The sequence below is a fragment of the Drosophila santomea genome, chromosome X (genome assembly GCF_016746245.2).
Source record: "Drosophila santomea strain STO CAGO 1482 chromosome X, Prin_Dsan_1.1, whole genome shotgun sequence".
Classification (NCBI taxonomy): Eukaryota; Metazoa; Arthropoda; class Insecta; order Diptera; family Drosophilidae; genus Drosophila; species Drosophila santomea.
Window position 1 is genome coordinate 43996 of NC_053021.2, and position 27611 is coordinate 71606.

General features: G+C 35.6%; 1 protein-coding gene across 3 annotated transcripts in view; it reads left to right on the forward strand.

Annotated features, from left to right (window-relative positions):
• LOC120455200 overlaps positions 1-27611 on the forward strand; it is a 48748-nt gene that overhangs the window by 10474 nt on the left and 10663 nt on the right. The window contains exon 2 of one of the 3 annotated variants that reach the window (XM_039641150.2): positions 2593-2742. The exons of 1 other annotated variant lie outside the window; for it this stretch is intronic. The gene's annotated coding sequence lies outside the window, so the exon portion shown is untranslated. Of the gene's footprint in view, positions 1-2592; positions 2743-12823; positions 13125-27611 lie in introns of those variants that run through there. One more of the 3 variants, XM_039641151.2, reaches the window with a different exon arrangement.

Below are 27611 nucleotides of genomic sequence, written 5' to 3' on the forward strand. Positions count from 1 at the left end.
GGAAGGGGCTTAGCGGGGCCAAGGGAATTACCCGGAACGGGGTACTACGACATCGGACTATCCGAACGATCCACATTAGCAGCGGGCGCTGCTCGAGTTGGTAGCGGTGAATGGTAATTGCGGACCGTTATAATACAAGCGCGCATAATAAGATCGAGAAATGTATAAATGCGACACACAACAAAAAGTTATCCATCAGATAATTTGCGTGTTTCTCATGCCGTTGTAAGCTATGTACATATGTATTTGATAAAATGTCCTAAAATCCACCTGACTCTTCGTCAATATTTATATTTTTGGACTGGAATTTTTTTTCTTACCGTTTTAACTGTGTCACCATATTTTTCCTCAGTGAATTGTGGATACTTATGAGATCAGGAGGTTGGTTAGACGGCAGTCTGTATGCCCTGATGCGCATATTTACTTAAATTCCGACGTTCACTATATGTGGCACCCGAGAGGCAATCAAATTTATCCGTTGCTTGTAGAATAAAAGGGTATACTAGATTCGTTAGAAGACGTGAAAGGTAGAGAGATGTGTATCAGACCTGGTAAAGTATTCACATTCCTAATCAGCAAGCAGACTTTAGAGACGTAAACGCAGCGCTCTATAATTTGTTTTCCCAATTTCTATCTGTATACCAAAAATATATTGTCCGCCCACTCTGACGCACAATAACATTTTACTTTCTAAATGCTATACATATAACTAAACAGTTTAGAAATTTCTCCCTCTCACTCCCACTAACTCAGTCCAATAGTCGAGGCAATCGACTATAGAGTTCTCTCTTGTTTTACTCAACATATTACTATAACCTAAAAAACAGTGATGACGACGATGACCGAGTTCTGGTAATGTTTTACATACTACTGGTAGCCAAACGGAAGTTGCTGCGGAATCTATTATTTGTTACCAGAAGATAAACCTTAGCCGTCAGCGAACTCTCATTAATAATCTATGGAAAGATAGATCCTGTGGTGTTTAAAGCAGATTACGCCCTGTACAATGTCGGGATGTCGTTCAAATTCAAACCTAAAACATCCAAATTGAATAGATACATGAAAAAATATTTGGCCAATATCTATGTATATAACTTTATGGACTCTCGCGTCTGACAAATGAGACTTGTAAATAATAATTGCAACTTAGCTTCAACATTTTTTATACCCGTTACTTGTAGAGTAAAAGGGTATACTAGATTCATTGAAAAGTATGTAACAGGCAGAAGGATGCGTTTCCGACCATATAAAGTATATATATTCTTGATCAGGATCAATAGCCGAGTCGATCTGGCCATGTCCGTCTGTCCGTCCGTATGAACGTCGAGATCTCAGGAACTACAAAAGCTAGAAAGTTGAGATTAAGCATACAGACTCCCAAGACATAGAAGCAGCGCAAGTTTATCGATTCATGTTGCCACGCCCACTCTAACGCCCACAAACCGCACAAAGCTGCCAAGCCCACACTTTTGAAAAATGTTTTAATATTTCCACTAGCTGAGTAACGGGTATCAGATAGTCGGGGAACTCGACTATAGCGATCTCTTATGTTTTTTTTTTGAAAATCGAAAAAGTATGGATAGACATAGTTAGCTATGTTTATTAGCAGCACAAAATAGTCTTTATTTTAGCTGTGCGGCCATTTTTGGCCAAGTTATGACGAAAAAGGACACAGACCCCGCACCCCGCACACAAAACCCCGCACCCCGCACGCAAAAATTTGTCAATTTTTTTTTCCAAAATCGAAAAAGTATGGAAAGACATAGTTAGTTATGTTTATTAGCAGCACAAAACAGTCTTTATTTTAGCTGTGCGGCCATTTTTGGCCAAGTTATGACGAAAAAACTTTTCCACGCCCACCCTAACGCCCACAAATTGCCATAAACTGTCAGAGTTGAAGACTCTTCTTCGCACTTCCACTAGCTGAGTAACGGGTATCAGATAGTCGGGGAACTCGACTATAGCGTTCTAACTTGTTTTTCGTTAATTTCTGTTAATTGTTATCCTGCGGCAAAAACATTGTTCTGTAAACGGTGTACTAGTTATTAAAGAAAAGGTTTGCTTGGGGATTTAAAAGTCCATCCTTATTTGGAGCTTCCCGTTTCTGTGTTAATTTTTTTTTTGCATCTTAAAAACGGCTTGTATACACTGCGTCTGTAAAAGGCGGTGGATACTCGAAAAAGGGAAATCAAAATCCCGGAAAATCGGAAGGATGAAATGAAAATGGGTCATGTGAAGACTTTGCTATTGCAAATGTAGACAAATTGCATAGAACTAAAACCATGTGTATATCCGAGATCACAGAGAACATTCTTGATTACGTCGTAATCGTTGAAAGAATGAAAACAGGAGCACAGGTAGAAGATGGGTTCTTTAACCTTCGTTGAGTCAGTAAATTGATAAAATATCTATCCAATTCATCATCATTTTTAAGTGTTAGTGCTCCGATTTAGTTAGTTAACTCTAACAGTTCATAAACACTTGTGCTCTGATTGGAGGACAGGAAATAGAAGGGATGGCTTGAATACCACCTCAATCTTCATGCTTCAGAGTGATTCAAAGTGTTTTTTCTTTTTCTGTCATTTATCGCAGATCGCAGCAAGTTTCGTCTCAAAGCACAAGAAAATTGTCGGAGGAGACCCACAAAGAGATAAGAGATGCACCGCACACAATTCCAAGTTTACCGAATACTCAAGGCGTAGTCAAGCAGATTCGTGTACGGGTTCTCATCCTGTCTGTGGGGTATGTAAACTAAAACCGCAAAGAATCTTGGGGTCTTGGGTCTTCTCCTCGAATGGAAATCGCTTATTAAAGTCATAACTACAAATATTAAATTCGCTCGCCTCCTTGGGAAAGTATATTTCCTCAACAAAAAAAAAAATTCGATTTAACATGGGAATTGAAATATACTGATTTAAAATATAATGAGGGTCTGCAAAAATTTTATTTTTCAAACGAATTTTTCAATTTGTCCTTTCACTCCTACTAGCTGAGTTAGATTTAAACACACTTAAAACATTAAAATGAAATATAATTTACCAAGCTCCCAAACCCATGTAATTGATGTTTAAGAAATCACTTTCATTTGTTGATTGGTGATCGGAAACTTTTTCATCTCGTGGCTCTTTTCGCAACTTCAGCTTGCTAGCTTGGTTTGTGCCCATTCCTCATTCTCCAAGTGGGTGAAATGTGATGATGGGAAAATCTGTTTAACAGAAGGCAAACAAAATCACAAGGTAGAACATAAAACGTGATTCAGCGACGAGATCTCGTCAGCCATCAATCGATTTTTGTATGTATTTGGTTGCTTTTTGTTGCCATTTTCTACACTATTTGACTGGACTTCGGAGATTCCTGTTCATAAATAAATATTAAATGCTTCGTATAAAATTAATTTTTTTTTAATATGTTGTTATATTTTTTTATTTTAATTTTTTAGTGGAACTGTAGTCGAAAATTATAGACGTTATATTTATCCAGTAATATTATAATTTTTTAATATATATGTATATGCGTACATATGTACATATTACATATCAATTGTTTTTATTGTCAACCATCTTATCTTTTAATTCTTATAATATAATCGTATGATCGAATCCTACTTGAGCTTTAAATATTGGAAGTTCGTGTTTATAAAATTGCAATCAAATTTATTGTCATATTAAAAAAAAGACGTTTAAAATTTAAATTTTCGTAACCACATCTGGGGTCGATCCTCCTATCTGTGCGCGTTCCTTTGGTCACAGAAACAAAAACAGAAACCATAACGAACATCCAACTATTTTTCTCAGCCTTAGCAAAAAGTGGCAATGGTCAGAGAGATGGAATCCGATCGCCGATGGCGACAAATGCTGTTTGTGGGAGAGAACCTTCGTCAGGGGACAGCGGAGACTTATCTACTCGTTACAAGTATCGCTTTTCTTGCATTCTCTATTGGAAAAGAAAGTTTTTCGCCCACTCAAAAATATGGCCCATAGATCTGGACTTTCGTCTCAGCGCTGTCTTTATTTTTCTTTATTTTTCTTGTTTCGTCCTGTCTGGCTTAAACCTATATGTTAGTCGTAAAAAGTTACACTAAGTTCGGCAAAAATTATGTTTGGTAATGAAAAGAATGAAGGAATAGTTTCCAAACATAAAATGGAATTTATTTAACATGCCCGTACCAAAATTTGAATTTTATTTCAAAAATAACAGTTTGTAATGTTATCGGTAGATTAAAACTTATGCATATATAATATTATCTTGCGTCATCTAGTTGATTATCTGACGGGTATCTCTTAGTGGAGGCTTATAGCGCTCATTCTTGTTGTTTCCGGTGGGATTTCGGTTCTGGATCTAAGTCAGAGTTGGGAGCTATCTAACGGCATCGGTTACACTACATAACTGTTCTCACTTTCTTCACAGACGTTTTGCCGCGCTCTTTGGATTTATAGTTCTTTTCGTTTTGTAATTTTTTGTTCGTCGTCTTTTGTCTTTTGTTGGTCTCGCATTTCCGGTGTTCAAAGTCCAGAACCTGAAACTGTTCTGCTATTACTTAGAAGCCATTACTTTGCAGAAATTCCAAATTGTCTAAAGGGAAAGATTCCTATCTTGGCTTAACTAACATCACACAGTCAATTAATTTGGCCCTTCATTTGTGGAACATATAAATATCTACTTTATCTGCATTTTAGAAAAAGAGTTTTTTCTTTGTCTGTTTACCTTTAACCACTTTCACCCATTTATTTGGAATTCTTGTCTAAGAACCCCAACTGAGCTTTGAGCTATAAATCAATTGCCTTTCATAAGCCTTCTGTTTTTAAAGCTTTACGAAGTTGGTGGGAAGTTTATCTTGGCCAAAGAAGAACATTGCGTTTCAGGCCAAAACACGAAAACTTGAGTGAAATCAACTGGAGGAGCCATTAGTTATATTCGACATTTTGGCGCAATGAAAGTAAGTCTGGCTGGTGGTGGTGATGACCGTAGCAAGAAAGCAGGTAAACACGCCAGACATTAAAATAAAATCAAGTAAGTGCAAACAAAAGCTAAAGAAAGAAATAATTGTTAAACGAAGAGAAGTTCCGAAAAGAAAGGTAATAGAAAAATAATGGAAGTCTGAGCACAAATCCAAGTCGTAAAAGCGGCCTGTGCCCATTTTTCAAAGTGAAATTTTCATCAATACCACTAAGTCGACAAAAGAGGCCCTCGCCACAAAAAGGCGAGCAATTTTACCTCCATTGGGAGATAAAAACAAGCTGAGTCTAACAATTTTTCTATAACCCGAAAAAAATAATTGAAGATATTTTCGATAAGACCTTTCCCCGAACACTGAATGTTTGTATTATTAAATTTAAAAACAAAAACTTCCTGTCGGTGGGTATCTGATTTTTTCACCCACTGTCACTAACTGAGTAACTGATATTTGATATAGCGTTCTCTCTTGTTTTAAGTATTCTTCTAGGCGTTATAAGGGTACACGGATAAAAAACATGTTTTTAATGTGATACATTCATAATTGTTTCTACCAATTTGACAAATGTGTAATATCAAGAGAAAATACATTTTATTCTTTTATATAAGTCGTGGCAATTTTGGGCGGTTTGAAGGCGTGGCAAAAAAAATTTTGATATATAAATTTAAATAGAAATTGACAAGACAAATAATAAAATGGGGAAAAAACAATCTACAATAGCCGATTGCTGATTTTCTACATCAATCCAGATTTGTTTGAACTAGAAATTAGCCAAGAGAATTGGCAAAAAGAGGTCGCCCCCATTTGAAATCGGCTGACTAAACATGGTCGAAATAAAAGAGTTGGCAAAAGCAAGTCGGATAGAACAAATAAAATGTTACTGGAAATCGGGGGAGAAACGCATCACAATAGCAGACAAATTTTAGCTTTAAACCAAAAGCTAATGAAAAGGTTATAAATGCCGTTACCTGGCATCAAGGCAGTCGCCATTAAGTCAGAAATTACTGTAAAGTACAAAGAGAGAAAAGTCAGAGAAAGAATTCCATCATGGAACTGCGTTGCACTGGCACAAAAATTACAAACATGCGGGTACACTAAGAATTAAATTTTTTTCTTAATATTTATGCGGTATTGTCATATTGATTTTTTGTGGTTTCATTTTGACAGTATAAAAAAAATTATTTTTACGAATGTTAAAAAGATTTTATAATATAATATAATATTATATTATAATATCTTATTAGGTGATTCATATGTATAAGTTATCTCTTTACCACTTCGGGATCAGAACAATTGGGGGAATTCAAAATGGTAACTATAACGAACAAACTAAAAGTGGATTGTCAACTCTGGAGACTGTTTCCACCTCTGAAATTCTGAAACAGCTTTCTCTGCGCCTTATTTGGTAAAGATTTTTCCAAGTGCACAACAGCTCGCCTTCACACGCCAACCGGCAGCAAGCAGCGAATTGATGCCGCCGATGATGAGCTGCCAGTCAGTCGTAGTAAGCCTACGACATAGACTAAGATTCTGACTAAGACCGTGGCCAAAACTTCGGCTTTTGCCCAAGACTCTAAACCGGCAGGCATAATGAGAGACCCAGACGAAAGAGATGGCAATGCCTGAGATTATGTTAATAAGTTGGAGCTGCCGCGTTTTGCTAGTTGAAACGGTATTGGTAACCCAACTCTTTGGTTGGCCTAAATAACCAAAGACTGTAATACTCTGAAATACAAAATATATAAATACGATGATATTAAGGCTTGTTAAAAGCTCCTACAAACTTCTAAAACAATTTCTTACCAAATAGATAGAATTTATTTTTTTTAGCTATCATATAACATCATAAAAACCATATTTTTTATTAGAATTGAGGTATGGTTAATTAAACTCTGTTTAATAGTGAAAAAGCTTCAGTAATAGATTTGATCACCACCACCCCTGCGCAGGGTATAAAAACATAGGCCACAACTACGTAGTCACCATTCACAACAGCAGCAACTACAACTTGCAACAGTTTGCAGAACAGCAACAACGGAACGTCAGACACAATAAGACAACAGTAAAAGCTGAAGCTGAATTCGAGTCTTACTCTGATGCTGCTGAGACGTCGACGCAAGTTAAAGCGGAGTCTGCATTCTAGGTCATCAACTACTAAGAGCAGGCCAGGCCGAAGTGCAGCATAACGCTAACTCATTTTAAAAATAAGGAAACCATATTCAAAAACAAGAGAGAACGCTATAGTCGAGTTCCCCGACTATCTGATACCCGTTACTCAGCTAGTGGAAGTGCGAAGGAGAGTCTTCAACAGTTTTTGGCGATTTGTGGGCGTTAGAGTGGGCGAGGCAATATGAATCGACAAACTTGCGCTGCTTCTATGTCTTGGGAGTCTGTATGCTTAATCTCAACTTTCTAGCTTTTGTAGTTCCTGAGATCTCGACGTTCATACGGACGGACAGACGGACATGGCCAGATCGACTCGGCTATTGATCCTGATCAAGAATATAAATACTTTATATGGTCGGAAACGACCTTCTGCCTGTTACATACTTTTCAACGAATCTAGTAAACCCTTTTACTCTACGAGTAACGGGTATAATTATATTCCAAAATTACTTATCAATAATTAACTTTGAAAAGAAATTAAGCAAAACTATTATTGTTTCCTTCGAAACTCACGTTAATACAAATATTTTTCCAAAAGTATATTTCTACAACATACTATTCAAAACCAAATTAGCACTAAATCAATAAGTTTTTAAAATAACCTTTTTCCCTGTATTTTGTGGCATGTTGTTGGTCAACGTCTCATTCAGTTATCAGTTGTCTTGCAGAACGGGCCAAAACCCGGGAGCGTGGTGTCTTGAATGTTGAGTTCTGCAGCTGGAAAATAAAGATTGAGATTGGGGTGGATGGCGGAGGCTAAAGTAAAATGGAAATCGGTCAATTGTTGCCGCCTGGTCAAACCGTCAACCAAGAGGTCTTGTGCCATTTTGTGTTTGTGGCCTTAATGGCATACCGAAGTCCAATGCCCAAATAGTAATGGTATAGTCAACACTTCGGCTCACAAATGGTATAGAAATACTTTGCGAAGTCGCGTTATATTATTAGGGCAAAATACTTAATTGACTTAATGCATATGTATTTCTATTTGTGGTCACCACCAGAGCTAGTATCTTATCAGCTTTTTAGCACTAATTTTATTGATAGGTCATTTAACAATTTAAATCATTAAATTGTAGCCCCCTAGGATAAAGTAAAAACATTCACCAATTTTCGTTTCATCTTTATCCGTTTCAATAAAGGGACATTAAATTGGTTCTGTGCTGCTTCTGCTGACCGCCAGTGATTCACATTGAAAATTAACGTAAATGAAAGCGTCGTATAGTTACTTAGGAGTTAACTGATTTTTGATGTGCTCTGCAGCTGTCGCTTTATATTATTATAATAACAATTACGAATAATAATCTGGGTGTAATGGTCTTGCAGTTGTTTCGCTTGCTGACAGAATGTGCCTACTCTTACACCCACTGAGCGCCCAAAACTGCCACGCCCACACTTTTGAAGCAATTTTTTGTCATTTTATTATTGTTTTTTTTTTCCATTTCTATCGATGTGCCAGAAAAATATTAAAACTTCTTGTTTGCACTTCCATTAGCTGAGCAACAGGTATCTAATAGTCGGAAAACTCGACTATAGCGTTCTCTCTTGTTTTTTTCTGAGTTTTCTTTGGCTGTCTTGCAGAGGTATAAATCTAATTTTGATACGAAGTTACAACTTAATTCTAATGCCCAGGGTGCAAAAGACAGTCTCTGCAAGTCATGGTTGAACATCATCATCATCATTATCTTGTCCAGCAATTGACCAGCGAGCTTCTTCCTACTCCTTCTCCTTTTCCGTACCGCCTCCATGAATTCCAGGGCATTTCACTTTTTTCCTCATCTTGTGCTGATTTTTCTTCGCGTCTAAGCTTTTTTTATCATGTGGCAAATGATGATCGATGTGCGCTTCGCATGTCTCCGGAATTTGCAGTATAATTGGTAAAATGTGAAACTGCAATCACTGTCTGCTCCTTACTTTCATCATGTCGCAATCTTGCCAAGAAGTGATATTTAAAATATAAAGGTAATTGTCCAAGCAAATTAATTAAGTCCCTAAAGGGGCCACGTCTGCCACTCAGGCCCCTATAATACTTCCTGATCTGCGGCTCAAATAAGTCCGAGTTCCTAATCCTTGCTAATAACTTGGATTGGTTTAGAGTCAGGCGTGATAAATGATGGGCATTACCCATATTAAACAATTCCTAATTTTGATCCTCGCAACCCACCATTCTGGCGTCTTCATCGCGCTCCCTGTAAGCACTGAAAGTAAATGGCTTTAGTATGCCAGTAAGCTTAAAGTGTCTGAAAGTATTAGTCTGGCCCGTACTGATTGTAACTTTCTAAACTGAAATATTACTACAGACCTATGGTTAGATCTTTTTCTTCTTTATCCTTTATATATTCAAAACCTCTAGGCCCTATTTTTCCCAGTGCATTCATGCTTGTCCGCATTTTCCACTGCCTTTAAGGCGCTAATTAGCCACGTTGGCTGATTGTGTTGGTAATGGCTTTTTGGCCGTTTTGTTTTCAGAAAAACGGAATTGCCGGTACTTAGCGCTAAGGTGTGAGGAATGGCAAAGAAAGTGGTAACCGACAGAAGAAGACTTGAGCAATGTCATGGTAGACACCTAGAAGCGGTCTACAAGCAGAGATTCGATTTTTGACGCAGATTAGCAATGCTTGTGGGGATTTTTAAGCGTTATTTATTAGCATTAATATTAATTAAAGAACTCGGGGTCTTCTTAAGAGGACAAGATTAAACGATGCTGTGGTTCTGGGAGTTGAAGCTGAAATATATTTTGACTAAAGTTAAGTTAAGTTCGGTTAAGTTAATTATAATAAATTGGTGTTCAATCAAAAAGCTGTCAATTTACGAATATAGAAGGGCCGCAAACTAAATCGGAATGTCTTTTAGAGGCAACTGAAGTGATTTCAAACTTCTTTCTATTTTGCTCCGAATTTGGTTCCTATCGTTAGGCCAGAATTAATTCTCATTTATTCCGTTTATTTTCACAACAATAAATGACTTCAATAATTAGCCCCAAAAATAGGTTTTAACTTTTAATTTGAAAATTTGTTTATTTTTGTTTCATAAATTTATTTTAATTGGATTTTATATATTTTTTTTTCTGTGCGTTAAGATTAATTTTGATACCCATTTATTATGAATGATTGTTCTGATAACGATAGAAGAATGATTAAAACAATGATTGCATGAGTGAAACAAGGAAAGATATATTCCGGCTTAGAGCTAGAGGAAGGTAAGATTACTATGTTAGCTAAGTCTAAGCGCTTACTGTTAAACATTTGATGTAAGCCAGACTTGATTATGAAAACCATTCATATTGCTTGATAGTTATAATTTATTCTATAATTAAACGAATTGAAAAGGGGAGTGAGTAATTTCACTGAAGAGAAAAGGTAAATTAAATTTCTCTGCTAGCTTACTGTTAGCGCTCACTTTTAACAGTTGGACAAAGTTAGGCAACAACAGCGTTGCCAGCGACCTGAGAGAGTGGGGGACTTATGATAAGTTCTTGTTTTTTGTTTGTTTATTAATGTACAGAAAGAAATATTTTAATGTTTAATACAGATGTCTGATAGCAGATAACTGAGACTATTTTACGTAGAAACAAATAAACGGACAGACGAATTTTGCTATACCGACTCGACTGTTGATACTGATACTGATTCTACTGAATCTACTGATACTGATCTAAAATATATGTACCTTATATGGTAGCAAATGTCTTCTGTACTGCTTTGCCAATTTTTGACTCGAATCATTCTATCCTCTGAGGGTGCTACAGTATATTTAATACAATCAGATTTCTTAAAATTTCAAATTTCTTTTTAATTTCGGTTAAGATTGGGCCGTTTATTAAAAATGAAAAAGGATTTATTTTTAATATTTTTCCAAAGATTGCTATAACAAAAAAATATAAATAAATAATTTCGAGATAATTTTCCAAGTGCACGAACTTCTTTCCAACGCCACAACAACCAGCATTATTATTTATTTTCTTGATATCCCGCTTTACCCGTTCAGATATTCCTCATTGCCCCTGCCCTATCGACTAGGGCAACTGTTAACGTCCAATGCAAATATGTGTTGTATATCGACTTTTTTCGTGCTCCCAACGCCACAAAACCTATTTTACCGAGCAAGTTCAAATATAGTGCTGCTTGGTTTAGTCTCATCCGTTTTGCACTTTTAACGCGGTGATCAAAATCGGAACATAATGACCCAGTTTTAATAAGCGTGTTAAGCTCATGCTGGTGCCATCGCCAAAAATATCGGTCTGTCTGGTTTCGCAGGAATTATCGAAAAATTATCCTTCTTATGGGAGAATACTTTTCCCCAATAATAACTAACTAAGGACATCTTAATATACATCTTAAAATGTTAAAATATTACTTTAAAATAAAGTACTTTATGTTTCAAATGTTGCATAGAGACCATTCTCGCAATATAAAATAAATAACTAAACTAATAGTTTTTATTTTCTAAAAAGAATCTACTAAAGTATTGACAATTTATTTTTATACCAGTCAGTCGTCAAGTAAAATGGTATGGTTCTTCGAAAATGATGTAAGAGATAGAAGGATGCTTTTCCGGCCATATAAAAAATACTTATTCTTAATCAGGGTCAATAGCCAAGTCGATCTGGCCATGTCCGTCCGTGTGTCTGTCCGTTGAAAGTTGGTTAATACCAATACCATGGTAATAATACCATGCATATTCCAGAGACATACATATGCACATGTTAGTTTACAAAAAATGTTTAAATATATATATCTTTATTGTTAGTTTTGTCAAATTCAATCGGAATACCAAATAATTTGGCCACGGCTTTTCTAACGCCCACATACCACCCGAATCTGCCACGCCCACGCTTTTGAATTTTTTATTTTATTTTGATTTTATTATTTTTTTTTGCCCATTTCTATCGATTTGCCAAAGAAACTGTCAAATTGGTTTTTCGTAATCCCACTTGCTGAGTAACGGGTACCTGATAGTCGAGAGGCTCGATTAGAGCGTTCTCTCTTGTTTTTAATTTTACTATATGTTCAAGTCTTGAATTTTTTTTTGTTTATTAGCGTTAGTCACTCTAAAAAGAAATAACTTTGTTAACAGGTGCCGTTGTAAAAGAAGAAGAAGGTCGCTCTGTGCCTGTCTCTCCTTCAAGTTCAATGCTACAAAAGCCTCACACATTCCCCTTCAAACCTACCAGTTCACCGTCCGCTTAAAAAAAGAGAGTTTAAACATTCGAGGGGCTTCTTTCAAATCGCTCTCTCACTTCTTAAGCACACAGAGAAAAACATATTTTTTTATCTTCTTTCAAGTGGTTTTTATAGAACTAATTTGTCTAAGATAACCTGTTTAGGAGTGTTAAATATACATTTTTCTCCTAGCTATATACTAAAATGTAAACTTTTTTACACTGATTGCCCTATATCAAAACTTCATTGTCCAAATAATCTTTGGGGTTATATGGTAAAAATCAATTAATAATTCTTGTGTTTTAGTGTACGATCGCCGAAGCGTGTGAGTGCACTCTTGTGTGTATGTGTGATGGCCGTGGAAATGGGGTTTGTGCTATGCTGTGCTGCTGCTTTCTCCATCCGTTCTTTTCCGCTCTTCGTGTGTTGGATTCGTATTCGGGTTTCTGTATGGGCTTGGGTGGTTCTTCTTCTTGGATAGATCGGACCGCTGGAAAAGGCATAAAAGTGAGGCTCAAGCGTCAACAGCAGCCATTGCGCGTGATGCAATTGAAGTGCTAACACCTCGCACCGCTCGAGTTTTCAACCAGAAGGTCATCGCCAGTCACCAGCGGAGGCATCAGCAGCGTAGCAACATTCTGTACTTATTTTTTTTTTGGTTAATCGCGTGTGTGAAAAATCCGATTCCTTGCAGCTGCGAGTTTATCAAGTGAACACGATCCCAAGTGAATAATCACAAAAAAAATACAAAACACAAACTGTGAAAGTGCAAAAACACACTGACAAACATTCGTTAGAGGATTAAGGCTACAAGCCAGAAATATCGTGCAATATATATTACTGAGGTAAGATCAGGATCTGAAGCCAGAAACCTAAAAGCAATATTAGTTCAACAAAAGTGAATAAAAAAAATTTAAAAGTTATACGAAGAATATGTATATATAATTGAAATTAAAATAAAAGCAAACAGAGAACGGAATAGTCAAAAGTGCATTTACTTGCCGATTTAATCCGGCCATGTCTGTCTGTTTGTCCGTATAAACGTCGAGAAGAAATAAAAATAAAAGATATTTTATTATATTCTTTTTTGTTACATCTATAACATATATAATATTATATTTGTCCGGCCAACGAAAGACTTAGGCAAAAAACTTTAAAAAGACAAATGCGCCAGCAACGATTTCAGTTTCGTTGAAAAAGTTGAAAGAAAAAATTAATACATATAAAAACTTTTTCAATAGTAGTTTGAAATAAATAGTGTTAATATAATTAATATTTTTAATGTACTGCAAGTTACATTAGGTTGCCCACCTACTATATTTTGAAGAGGATTTCAGTGGAACCAACAAATTTAGATGACAGTTAACTAGTTAAGATTTACCAAATTGTCAAAAAGACATTTTGCATTATGACATTTTAAAGTGGTACTAAATTGTATAAAAGACTTAAAACTATGCAAAAATGAAATTTTAAAGTGGCAAGTGGTGTGTAACTCCTTAAGTTAGATTTTAAGATGTTGACTGTTTTTAATTTTTCTGCTAAACCGTTAACGCATTTAACCGTTATTACCCAGCGGTATGGTCACCCCATTCATTAAGCAAGCATTTAGTGGCCCATGTTCTTGTGCGTGTGGACAGAAAAAATAAAGCAACGGCCCCGAGAGCATGAGAAACGCATAAAAGCGCAGCCAAGAGAAAAGCAGAAGAGCGTTGTGTTTGGAAATTTGAAGAAACAAATAAATATACCGGACACAACGTAAAAACCCAATCCTCATTTTTAGTGAGCTCTCAGATAGTGTACCTGGCATTTGTTTTAATAGGTTCCTAGTAATAAAACGAACTCGGTTCGAATGAAAACTTTATTGTTTTCAGCGCCCCGGAAATAACGTATTAATCTGACATTAGAGTGCCCTCGCCTTTGTATTAATACACATTTGAACTAGAATGGCAAAGTATTGTTAAGTAAAAAAACAAAATGTGGCGGAGAAAATACAGAACATATAACATAAAACACAGGAGTCATTAAACGTGATTTGGGAAATGGAACCTAGAACCTGCAGGCAGAAAAAACTTCGGCACTTTAGCAAAAAAAAAGCGGCAATCAAAGAACCGAAATGCAGACCCCAAGGGGTAGACATTAGCATCCAACATCATTTAATGTCTTGCCGCGATGCAAATCAGCGACAGCGCCATTAAACCAGTCTTGCAATCCATCAATGGAGGCAGGAAAAAATTTCTCCTCATTAAAGACGGATTTCCACTTTAAACCCTCAACTTACTCGGCACATTTCTCCTTTCCAATGCGTGTTCAAAGTTGACCCAAAAAGAAAAGAAAAACAAGAAAAACGCCGAAGTCAAGTACCTCGACTGTGAGATACCTCATACCAATCTAACTATTTTTGCTTTCCGATATACTCCCGGTGATATTCAACATATCGACATATGTATTTAATCATCCACAATCAAAAATGTTATTGAATGCAACGAAATTAAAACCACCTTAAATCATTTAAGATAAATTTCGAACTTCGCCTAGGCTTTGGCAACAATATTAGCTTCGTTCCTTATGAGTAACGGGTATAAAAAACAATAATGTAAAACGCTAAACGCCAACTACCGTTATTAACTTAACTCAGATAAAAGGAAATAGCTTGAGTATTTTAAAATTCAAATGAATCGAATGATTACCCAAGAGGTCAAATAAAATAATATATCGTAACTTTTGTTAAACACAATTTTCGTTCCCAACCTTGATTAAAGAAGATTTGACACATTATTACCTACTTAACAAGTGATCCTAGACTTCCAGCACTAACATCTTAGATTTTATTAGCGCCCCACTTTGGTGGCCTTGTTTTTGGCTTGTGCCGCTTGGCTTGGCACAGATTTGCTCTCCCCCATATTTTCTTCCTATGTGGGTCGCCTTAGATTCAATTGGTGGCACTTGTTCATCCATACGCATGACACTACACAAATGGAGTTAGGAATTTGCTAGGCGAATGAGCAAAACGAGCGTACACTCTCACTAAACACTTGGAGTTTTGAGGAGCTGTTGAAGAATGATAAAACGATAGAAGCTGGAGTGAGTATTAGTGACGAAAGATGACGAAAGTGGATTCTGAAGAGATTGGCTTAAGGGTACTTAGACTGGCCAAAACCTGCGAAAGAGTTTTCTGAGTTGCTATGTTCAAGGGTATTGACGTTTATAATATTGTTCTGGTAGACATCGAATTTATATAGTGATTTACTAATTACTAAAACTGACAAGAATCACTAAATTTACTAAATTTCATTTTAATATGTAGGACCAACTGGCTTTAATGCACACGACAAGGGATTCTAAAGAACTGGGTCTGTGGTCATTCGCTTTTCATATTTTCTCCGTTCTATTTAGAAAATAAAAGGAAAACTGTTCCAAATCAAATTGTGACCGTCGTTTGGTCATGGTTATTACAGCAAATATACGCGTGATCATCATGATGATGATGACGACGATGATCTAGCACTTGTGCCGTCGTTCCAGACGAATTTTGTTGTTTTTGATGGAAACAAAACGAAAACACTGTAATAACTGTGCTACCTCAAAGGCAGCGAAGATCTCGCTAAAGAATCTATGTTATTCCAACGGTTTTTTTTTGTTTTGGCCTCAACCCCATAATTGACCTTATGATTAAAACGAAATGATTTTTAGTTGGAACACATCCAGATGTTTCTTTGCGGCACAGAAAAAAAACGAAATGTGAGATTTGTTTTGGTATTTTTGCGTGTTGTGTTTGTGTTTTGTCGTAGATACATATCAGGCCATAAAATCATAATTATAATAATATAAAATTATAATTTTAATAATACATAATTATTATACAAAAAAATATACAACATATAAAATGTGTCCTTTATTACTATAAATAAATATTTATTATAAACAGTAATTATTCAACACCTGTTCAAGATGTCGTATGTTTGGTCAGAAGTGCGCAAAGCACTAAACGAAATATGTGCTATTACTAGACGAGTCTACATCGCAATGTCCGTCTGTCTTCTTCTACGCGAACTAATATGTTCTAAAGGGTACTATGTAATATGACCTAAAGGCTATTATTGCGGCAATATACATATATACATATGTATGTACGTATATGACAATATATAGTTTTCTTGCTATTGACAAATAAGGATTGGGAAAATAAACAAATTTAGATAGAAAGTTTTCTCTTGCATTTATAACTTTCACGAATTTATTTACCGAAAGCACGAAAAGACCACCTTATAATTACAGCCAATTAACTGCGTCCGTTTATAACCATGTAGAGGGCCAATTTATTTCTGTCAAGTTTGCTATGCAACAAAGATGGAGATGTATAAAGTATATATATTTTCATATATTCAGTATCAATATTCGAGTTAATATAACAATTTTTTAATTTTATTAAAAATATTTTCAATCAGTCTATTAGTCTTGCCAATTTCTATAGATACATATGTCAAAAACACTTGGCATACTTGTTTGAAAAATGTTTTGATTTTTTAATTGTATTATTTTTTGCAAGTCTCTATTGATAATCACATAAGCCTGTGAAAAAAAACCGACCTAACCTGTCACACTTTTAAAAAATGTTTTTTTTGTACTGGTTTATTTGCCAATTTCTATGTAAATGGCAGACAAGTTCTTAAATATCTCTCTTTTTTAATATATTATTTCTGCAAGGTTATGTAAACTGAAGCTTTTCTAGCTTTCTTTCTTGTTCTTTTTTTAATCGGTGTAAATAACGAAAACATGACCATTTCAATTTATTGGTGAGATCCTGAATGAAAGGTTTAATTTATCATAATAAACATAAAAAATATAACCGGTGAACGTGTGAAAGTGTTCCCATTTTATTTTTCTCGGCTCCAGTATCAATTTCAAGTTCCCACTTCGACGCATTCCAAATGTTTTTTGGTGTACGAACATTCAGGGGAAAACGAGTTGGCCAAGACATGAGTTTTTCTTGGGTGCGTGAGTGCCGCCCATAAGGTTCATACACCTTGTTCTCTGTTCTTTATTTTCCGGTTCTGGTGGGTTGGGCTCGGGTTCACTATACTTGGTACTTGTTTTAATGAGTTCACAACGAAAAAGAGTTAATTACGAACGTCATGCGTATGCAAATGGCTACTGAAGGAGGGTAAAGCGATGGAAAGTGTGTTTCTGGAGTGTGCGAATGATCATTTACTTTGCAACACGAGGTTTATCTCCATCTGGATTCTACGCTCCCCCGGAATTTGAAACACGAAGAAAATCCAACCATGCAGTGCACTTTGCATTTCCATAGCAAAAGCCATTCAGTTTAATAGGAAAGTTTGAGTTACTTCTTCGCTTTCTCAAGCTATTTTCATTCGCGTTTGTATCTCGAGCATTTTGTTTTCTGGGTCTTAAAATGGCGACTGCCAATATGGTAAAGTAATCATTTATTCTGTACCTTAATTGCTGGCATGGTGCACCGCTGATTTTTGCCTCAGCATATTGCATGCAAATCTTTTCGTCGCTGGAAATTCACAAACCGAACGATTTTAACCCCTATGTGGGTGTGGCAACATGCTATATAGTTCTATGTTCGGCGGGCCTGTACATTAACCTTCTATAAGTATTAGTTAAAAAAGCAAAGGCCGTGTATCTTTGTATCTCTGTATCTACCTACTAGTAGTTACCGTTACGCAGATGCCGGAGAAAACATGTTTTTATAGAACCAGAATTAGAGAATAGAAAATGATCACTGAGATGCGCTTAATGCTGCAACTAGAATTTTCAACTATAGTGATAGATCAACTTATTGTAAATGGCCAGTGGAAGAAATATTCATATATATTAAAAAAATATTTATATAAAAAGGTGCACATACATATCTTGGAAGTGTCAATAATTAAATAAAGCGAAAGAAGAAACTAACAGTAAACGGCCGCCAAGAAAAATATGCAAAGCATCAGTTTAAATCGATTGAAAACTCGTTTTTCACACCATTGACTGGAAAGTGCATTTTATGTAGTTAATATAAACGAATGGCATTAAGCTTAGATAGAGTAAAATGTGTGATCCGTTAGATCCCAAACCGATCTTAAAGTGTAGAAATTCCTTTAAATTTGAATATACCATCATTACACTTGGTAAACTTTAAAAAAAATTTATACTTTTAACAACAATAACATTTGTTTTCTTTCTCCTCCAATAAATTTGGTGAAGCTTAGTTAAGCTTATTGCATTAAGTTGGTGCTTAACTGTGCATAAACACATGTTCTTAAAGAAAAGTACTATTTAACTAGACATTATCAAAACAGAAAGAATTTTTTTCTCCGCTTAACTCTGGCACTTTTCAACTTGAATTTGTGTACTTAATGTCTTCCGTTGTCCGTTGTTGTTACCGTTATTATTACGCACACAGACCAAATAAGGCGATAAAGGGCATCCAATCTTAGTGGATTCCTTATTGTTGCCTTGCTCTATGTTCGATTTTACTTTTCTGGTTTTCGCTTCTATTTATAGTTTAGATGCAGAAGGTAATCTCCAAGTGTCAATTAGTACCTCAGATGGAAGACCATCAAACTGTCCATTTAACCAAGCAATTTATTAGCTTTTATATTTTCTAAGATCACAGCGCTCATACAGACCAGATCGACTGGCCTAGTGGTCCTGACCAAGAAAATATACTCTATAGGCTCGGAAACACTTCCTTCTATCCGTTACATAATATTCCAAGAATTTAGTATACACTTTTATTGTACGTGTAAGGAGTACAAAGACATAAGCATACGGTTTCAAGGCCCTTAGAATTGTCCATTTTTAGTTGTTTTTTTAAACGCAACAGTTTGTATATTCCCTATTGGAACATCTAGACTTTGGTAGTCTAGTTTTAACCTTTATGAGCACCTTAAACTTCCTTATCAGCAGCCTTTATGCCATTGGGTTGCCATAAGTGAAACTATTTGGCGATAAACACAAAACGCTTTTGCCGCCGCCTATTTTTTGACTCCCTTTGATGACTTTGAGTAATGCCTCAAACTGACAAAGGTGTTGCAGTTTCCACTGCATGCGTTCATAGGACAGACACGCAAAAAGATTAAAAAATCACGACCAATACATATTGGATTGTGCATATATCGTATGTACATATTCGTAACCGCTTTCTTTTACACACACGTTACATACTTTTTAACAATTCTAGTATACTCTTTAAATCTAAAAAATGGGTATAATAACAAAGAAAACACAAAAAAAAAACTGGAAAGGCAAGCAAAGTAGCGGTAAAGGTTCAACAAAGCAGGCATTGTTCGCTACAAATTGTCACACAGCGTCACATCTTGTTCCCCTGTTCCCCTTTCTAAGATCTAACCCCTTTTTTAAAAACCTCTGTAAGAGAATTTTTCCTAATACGGAAGTCAGCAAAATAAAAAAACATCAACACACTAGCGGCAATAGAAAACCTACAGCTGAGCTGAGCACGAATGTAAAGGCAGACGTAGAAAGCAAAGAAAAAATATTTAGATGGAACGTTGATAAGAGTATGTTATGAGAACTTTGTCTATATACGGTGATACCAACAACAATAAACTAAATAGTAAAGTATAGGTTTAAGCAGGAAAAACAATGCTTTTAAGACTGCTATTTAGTAATAAAAAACAGTTTAATTCTTACCAGAGAAAGTCCAGCTATTTGTAATAAGTATTTTTGCAACTAGTAACATTTTTAAAATATCTTACAGAAGTACTCAACCGCAGAAATTTTTTCTTTTAAGAAAAAAAGTAGTCTATTGGTGTACCAGGAGCACCAGCGGCTGGCAGCTTTCATTTATTTACTTAGTTTTTTAAAAACTGAGTCAAAGTGAAGGTTCATCTAAGCTTACCAGAAAAAATTCTTTGACTGACAGACAGGCGGCTGGGGGCCAAAAAATTATCATCTAGGAGGAGGACATTCGATTAACATTAAGCCAAGGCAAAAGAAACTAAAAAGAGGAAATACTAATAATATAGGAAAGGTATCGAGACATGACGATTTATGCAAATTTAGTTACTTAGTGTTCGTCAGTCAATGTTTTGGACTCTCATCACTCTTTTTCCACTCTTCGTGATGGAGGTATGGAGTTTATTCTTCTTACCTACAGCTGCAGACAGATGTGGTTTGCTTTAGACAGACGTGGCGATAGTTAAATAGGTTTGTTGTATAGAAAGTATGAAAGATAAATATAAAAAAGAAAAATACGTTGAAATGTAAATGTAAAGTTCAATGAGACCGGAAAATAACTTTGATCAGTTAACGTCTATGTTGAGTAAGGGTCAAGTGAAATAAAAGCGTTTAAATCTAAAACCGGCTTCAAATATATAGACATTTTTCCAGTATGAATGGTACAGGATACAGTCATCTGATTTTTTTTAATATTAAACATCAATTCTCCAACTTTTAACAATTTACAATAGAGAATTGATACAAAATGGTTTATTCCTTTGCAATCCTTTGAATGCAGGGATAACATTTTTACTGAGAATTAGAATGTTACTAAAGATCAAAATGTTCAATAATATTTAGGTTAAGACCAGCTTTAACAGAGCCACATTTAGCAATCAGGCCATAAACGACGGTCAAAATTGCTAACTGGAAGTTTTACTTGTGAAAAGAAATCAATCCTGATGGATAAGAAATAATTGCGATTTATAAATATTGCTGCGGTCAGCTGTCACTATTTTCAACGATGTTAAATATCCGGTATCCAAAAGGGGGCCGAAGCTATTTTACAAATCAAATTCGGTTAAAGGACATCGTCATCGTCTGAGATGGGATTGCCATTTATGGAGCTCCCTACGTGGGTTAGCCACTCCAGAAACAGAAACCGACATCTCAAACCCAAAATGGCCTACCATTTGCATTTTTCATGCACGCCATTCAGCCCTCCGGTTTCTCAGTTTGATTGTCAGGCCCATTTCAGTGCAGTTGCTATTTATGTTTTATGCTAAAGGAGCGACCAATACGAAGGTACCACTGACTGAATATACGGACCTCTATAGAAAGTGCACTTGGCGAAAGTTCGGCATAAACAAGACAGCAAAAACTAATTAATAAAATATGCTTAAAATTTATAAAATATAAATACTAATCCTTAATAACATTTTTTCGAGCTTTATAACAAGCCCACGATTTTTACGTTACTCTTTAATTTTAAAAAATGTGAAGGAAATTATTTAAAATATAGTATTAAGGTATTCTTTCTTTTAGTGCGTATTAGCTTGGGCCGTTTTCCCCCTTCCAAGCAGCGCGGCCAAAAACATCACATTCAGATGCGGACCAAAGCCAAAGTTATGTCAGGGGATGCTTAAAGTACTAAATAGAATGATTGCTTTGTCCTGTCATCAAGGTCCATTCGTCTATCATTCCCATTATGTATGTAGTATATCTACCTATTTTGGCCAGTACTCGATAAAAAGTATCGAAAACTTACATCAATGAAGTATTTTATTAAGTGATCGGTTTGAGTGATGGTTTCATTATAAATATTTGTCAATTGATCCCTCCTATCAGATTTATTTTAAAACTTTGCCACACCATCTATAACGTCCACAAACACCCATAACGCTAAACACTGTTTGGCATTTTGTTTAAGTGATTAATATTTATTTACGTTCCTAAAATTAGAAGCCTACTGAAAGTTAGCTATAATTTTATTGGAGAGTCGTCTTCTTACTGCCTGCGAAAGCATTTATTACAGCTTGCTTGTCCGTCTGTCTACAGAAGCTAAAAAGATTAAGAAAGCATATTCTAAAAACATAGACGCAACAAAATAGGTGAATTTTTTGTTATTTTATTGATTTAAAGTTCCCACTTTCACTCTTACTAGCTAAGTAACGGGTATCTAATAGTCGAGAAATTCGACTATATTGTTCTCCCTTGTTTGATATTCCGTTCTTATTACATTCGCCATTGGATTACAACAAAATAGAAAGCAATTTGAATCAAATTTCTAGCGTGATTCAAAACGACAAAAGCTCCCTTCCGTTACAGTATGTTCCATTTCCACGCTGTGCTGATCATGTTCATATGTACAATGTATGAGCGTCATAAACTACCATCAGAAAAAATATATTTTCAGATGTCTTGTCTTTTCTTTCACCGTAGTTATCTGCCCTCTTTGGAAAAGGGAAATGTTTGCTGATTAAAAACAACAAACACACTTCTATTAAACCTTTTAACGTTTTCTAATTTTAAAACATTTCTATCTTATAAATTGAAAGAACAAACAAAAGATTAAAAATAAAACATAAAAGGGGGAAAACAGACAACATATGGCCGCATTAAACCAAATTAAACTTCCGTTAATCAAAAAACAGCTACGGTCTCAAGTCGTCAGTCAATCTGGAACATCAGCGACCACGGACAAACGAAGAAGTTTTTCTACTGCCGCTTAAAGAAAGAGATGGAGACAACAAGAATACAAACCGGTCAAAATTAACCTACTTAAAAGTGGAGGCCAACTTGGATGACTTGACTCGACCGACTGTTGTCTTTTCGGGGTCTTTGAATTTTCCTTTTTTGTTCTGCCAAAAACCAGAAAAAAATACTACAAATTGTAAAAAAAGTAACCTAACAACTGATGCTGTGGTACGTGCCGTGTAAAATTTAAAAGTGAAGAAAGGAGAAGAAAGGCGAGTTTACGCTAATTATTCCCAGAAGGCTAACAAGAAAATACGCTATAGTTGAACTTCTCGTTGCTTCATTACTCAGCTAGTGGGTGTGTAAGAAAAAAATTGCAATATTACATATTTAAAAAATATACATAAAATCACGTTAGAATGGACGTTGCAATCAATCGACAAATATCAATTATATGGCAATTGAGATGTACTTTAGAACATTGTTATTGGTTCCAATTTTGTTAAAAGCTAGTAAGGGAGCTTAAATGACCGCATGACCTTTTATGAAATATTTGTGGACCTACAAAAATATAACAAATTTTAAATAAGAAAGGAACACAGAAGTGTAAATGTGCTTTGTGTTTTTTGATAAATTTTCTTCGGATCTCATTTCGGGGTTAACCGCAAAACAGGAGAATTGGAAAAAGCCACTTGGAAGAAAATATTGCGATGATAATCCAACCGCAATCTTAGACAGTATCGGAAACTAGTAGAGAGGAGACTCCAGCGGTGGGTCCATTTGTGGTTATTCCCGTAGCATCGAAGGACGTGCAATATAAACAACCGCAATATTTCGGCCACATCCGAAGGCAACTGCCCAGGGAGCCAGGTTAATTGATTACTCTTGGCGTCCCTGACAATTTAAGCACTGGCCCCTCTTGGTCATCCTCTTCTTTTCTCTTATACCCCTCTTTTTCCCCATTTAAGTGGTTAAATGACAAGCGTCACGAGATCACAGCATAAAACCAAATTAAGTCCATTGGTAACATTAAATTCTCAGAGGGCACGAACTTGTAAGTCATGTACACTAAGAAAACCATGGGGCCATTAATAATTATTTTTATTTTGAACGGGAAATGGCGAGAAACTTGACGATGGCATAAATATTCGGTTTTACTTAATTTCGTAGCCACTTCTGTTCTTTTCTTTCCTTTTAGCCTTTACTCTTACGACTCTCTAGAAATGAGATTGCGTAGATTTGGCGGATCACTTTTAAGGCTGCAAAACTGTGGCGGCTGTTTTTTATATTCAAATTGAAAATGCTAATTCTAAAAATTATCGACCCAAACGTACGAAACGGAAGCCACAAATGGCAGCGTGAAATTAAAGCGCGTCCAACGTAAAATTAGCAGCTCGTTTGGTTTAGCGGATTTATTTCATTTGAATAACTCAAATTATAGTCCCCACTGACTTATCTCAATATTTGTTTTAGCCACAGAAAATGAACTGCTGCGGTTTGGCAACATTAAACACGCAATATTAAATTTGCAACATTGAATTTGCAACATTGAATTTGCAACATTGAATGTGCAACATTGAATGTGCAACATTGAATGTGCAACAATAAATTTGCAACATTGAAACATAGGTAACATTCAACGCAAAACATTAAACATATCAAAAGTTATTTTGTATACATTGTAATTTACTTAATTTACATAGTTAATGTAATGTAAACAACATTTCGTCCACCAATACTTATAATTCCCAATCAGTTCTGACTCAATCCTCATGGGATAGGCGCTATGACAGGACATAAATCAGTTGACCGGAAGTTATGATGTGATAGGAAAAGTAGTAGTTTGTGTGTCGGTGTGTGCGATAGTGGTTCCTGAGGCCATATTGGTATCCTGTCCTCATTCTGGATGCAGTGCATCATGGACCTGACCTGGTATGTTCCACACTAGGAGCTAGTTTATTAAATTATGTTTTCATGTTCACGTGCGCTTTGATACGGGCTTACATATTTATTCTCAATACATATTTAATTATAAACGTACATATTATTGATTAATATAAAATTAAAGTTATTCATATATATAAATTTTTTGCAAAAAATGCGAAGATTTGGCCAAAAATTATTTTAAAAGAGTCGGTCAAAAAGTGATTTTGTTGGTTAGAATTGGTTATTAGTACAAAAATTTAATTCTTTTAACTTTCTAACCACTTTTAGCCAAGTTATACCGAAATTACCAATCGTAAATATTGCAATTTTGGCGAAAATCGATTTTCTTTTTTTTTCGTAAGTAATTATCAGTATTTTGATCACAACATTCGAAATACTGGTCCAAATATGGAATGTCATACCTCGTTGAATTCGTAATTAAATTTCCAATTGAACTGTGTTTTCAAAAAAAAATTAAATTTTGTTCACATTTTATGCAATTTTTGATGATGTTACCCCTTACAAAAAAATGCGACAATTTGGCCAAAAATTATTTTAAAAGAGTCGGTCAAAAAGTGATTTTGTTGGTTAGAATTGGTTATTAGGAGTACAAAAATTTAATTCTTTTAACTTTCTAACCACTTTTAGCCAAGTTATACCGAAATTACCAATCGTAAATATTGCAATTTTGGCGAAAATCGATTTTCTGTTTTTCTGCGTAAGTAATTATCAGTATTTTGATCACAGCATTCGAAATACTGGTCCAAATATGGAATGTCATACCTCGTTGAATTCGTAATTAAATTTCCAATTGAACTGTGTTTTCAAAAAAAATTAAATTTTTTTCACATTTTATGCAATTTTTTGCAATCACTAACGATGTCGATCTGGTCATTCCCTCTGTCCAAAAACATTAGAATATGAAGTTGCGTAGCGCAGACCATGCGGTTTTTTGCACATCATTTTTTCGTGCTGGCTCCAGGCTCTTTCTGCATTCAAAAGCCAGTGGGATCTCTCTAGAGCCAACCGTGCGCATGCAGCGACATCCGACTTGTGTGTGTGTACATACATATATCCTTATGCATTTTGCACAATGAATTGATGCGGTTGTGTTTACTAACACAAGCAAGTGCATTCTATTTTTAGTTCTTTCCGCTCTCCACTTTGTGCGAGCAGGAGCGAAGCCACCAAAAAATAGCTGCACAGTGCAAAACAAATCATGGCTGTATGTGGTCTTTGAAATATAAAAGCTAGCGATTTGAGATAAAGCATAAAGATTCTAGTAGCACATTCGCGGCTCAGAATATTTGAAAATAAAATAGTTAAATTTCTCCCTCGTAATCCCACTGAGTAGTTACACAAAATGTTATTCGATTTTTTATATGTTGAAGTTGCGATCGTCTCTTATTTTTTGACTTCCCTAAATAATACGCCCTAGTCCACCGAAAAAGCCATGTTGCAGCTGTTGCTACCGTGATCTTACTGTTGTACTTGCCTAACAAGATTTGTTTGCCATCTTACTCCTTCTTTTAGGAGCACCATTTGGCCAAGGTCTGTTGACCAACCAGTTGGCCGGCTTTTCGTGTCTAATCTGCCAGCAGTACCAGGAACAGCTACACAAAGAGCAACTAGCAACTCCTTGGCACAAGAAAGCTGCTTGCGAAATCAAGTGATTACTGTCTGGCATCACGAGTAATGAAACGTGACTCAAATTGTAGTTAAACACCCAAACCGAAGGGGCCAGAAGATCTGATGTCATTATATAGGCATACGTATACATACTGACCCATCACACACGCAAACGCCAAAAGAACAAAGAAAAGCAACACTTAGAAAAAGCCAACACAACAAACAACAAAGAGATCGCGCAAGCTATCCCTGAGGAAAATTTCAATCAGGTCCCCTTATTCCGGTCTCCAGATCCTAGATCCATGAACACCATGCCCCGACCATGCTAGCCGTTTAGATAAAGTCGCCGCTGCTGGAAATACATGGTCAAGTTAAAGTCAGAATGAACAGCAGCTAGACAAATATAAGGAATCTAAAAAAATATTTACATAAGCTTGAGGGATGTCTTTAATATATAATATTAATATATAATAATATATGTAGATATGAAACGCATCCACTTAAGTATGTAACATGTTTTACAATTTTTGATGTTAATCCAACAGTTTTGATAAAAAAGAGAGTATTCGACAAAAAATGTTATTTTAATCTCGTCATGTTCTTGAATTGTTTTTTCATAACTAAAGTAAAGTGAATAAATTAAGTGTAAAGTATAACTTTTTTCTTTGTCAACCAAATTGATTTCAGTATTGTTCGAGGTTATGACTAGGTGCTTACTTTATCCTCATCAATTTCCCTCTAATATCTAGGGTCTTCGTTGTGTAATTAAAGTGATTCTAACGCATGAATATAACTTTCTAGCCACCGTATAACCGACATATTCGTATTCGTCTACCATTACATTTGCAAAATTTGCATACATGAGAAGGCTGAACAAAAAAGATCCCTCCTCGGGGCAACTGCGAAATTTGCATTGCCTTACAAAATATGCTTATTACCTTCTGCAGCTGCTTTCCATACCTGCTGCTTTGTTTATATCTCAAGCAAAGACACGATTTGGTGTTTATATATTTCACTTCAAGTTAACGCCCTGCCCTGCCCACAAAAGGTGGCCTTGACGTGGACTCTGGTCTCTACAGTTTTTTGTTTACCTTTCTCGGGTGGTAAATGACATTAGATGTCAAAAAAGAATTTCTGTTTTTTCGAAAATTTTTTTTTTTTTTTGCCTATTATAATTTACACTTGTAAGAGGCCAAAGGAAGACTTTTTTGGACCGCAATGTATGCAGAGCAAAAACAATTTAGTGTTTATACCCGTTACTCGTAGAGTATAAAGGTATACTAGATTCGTTGGATTGTATATAATTTTGATCAGGGTGACTGCCCGAGTCCATCTGGCCATGCCCGTCCGTTTATACGACGAGATCTAAGGAACTATAAAAGCTAAATAAT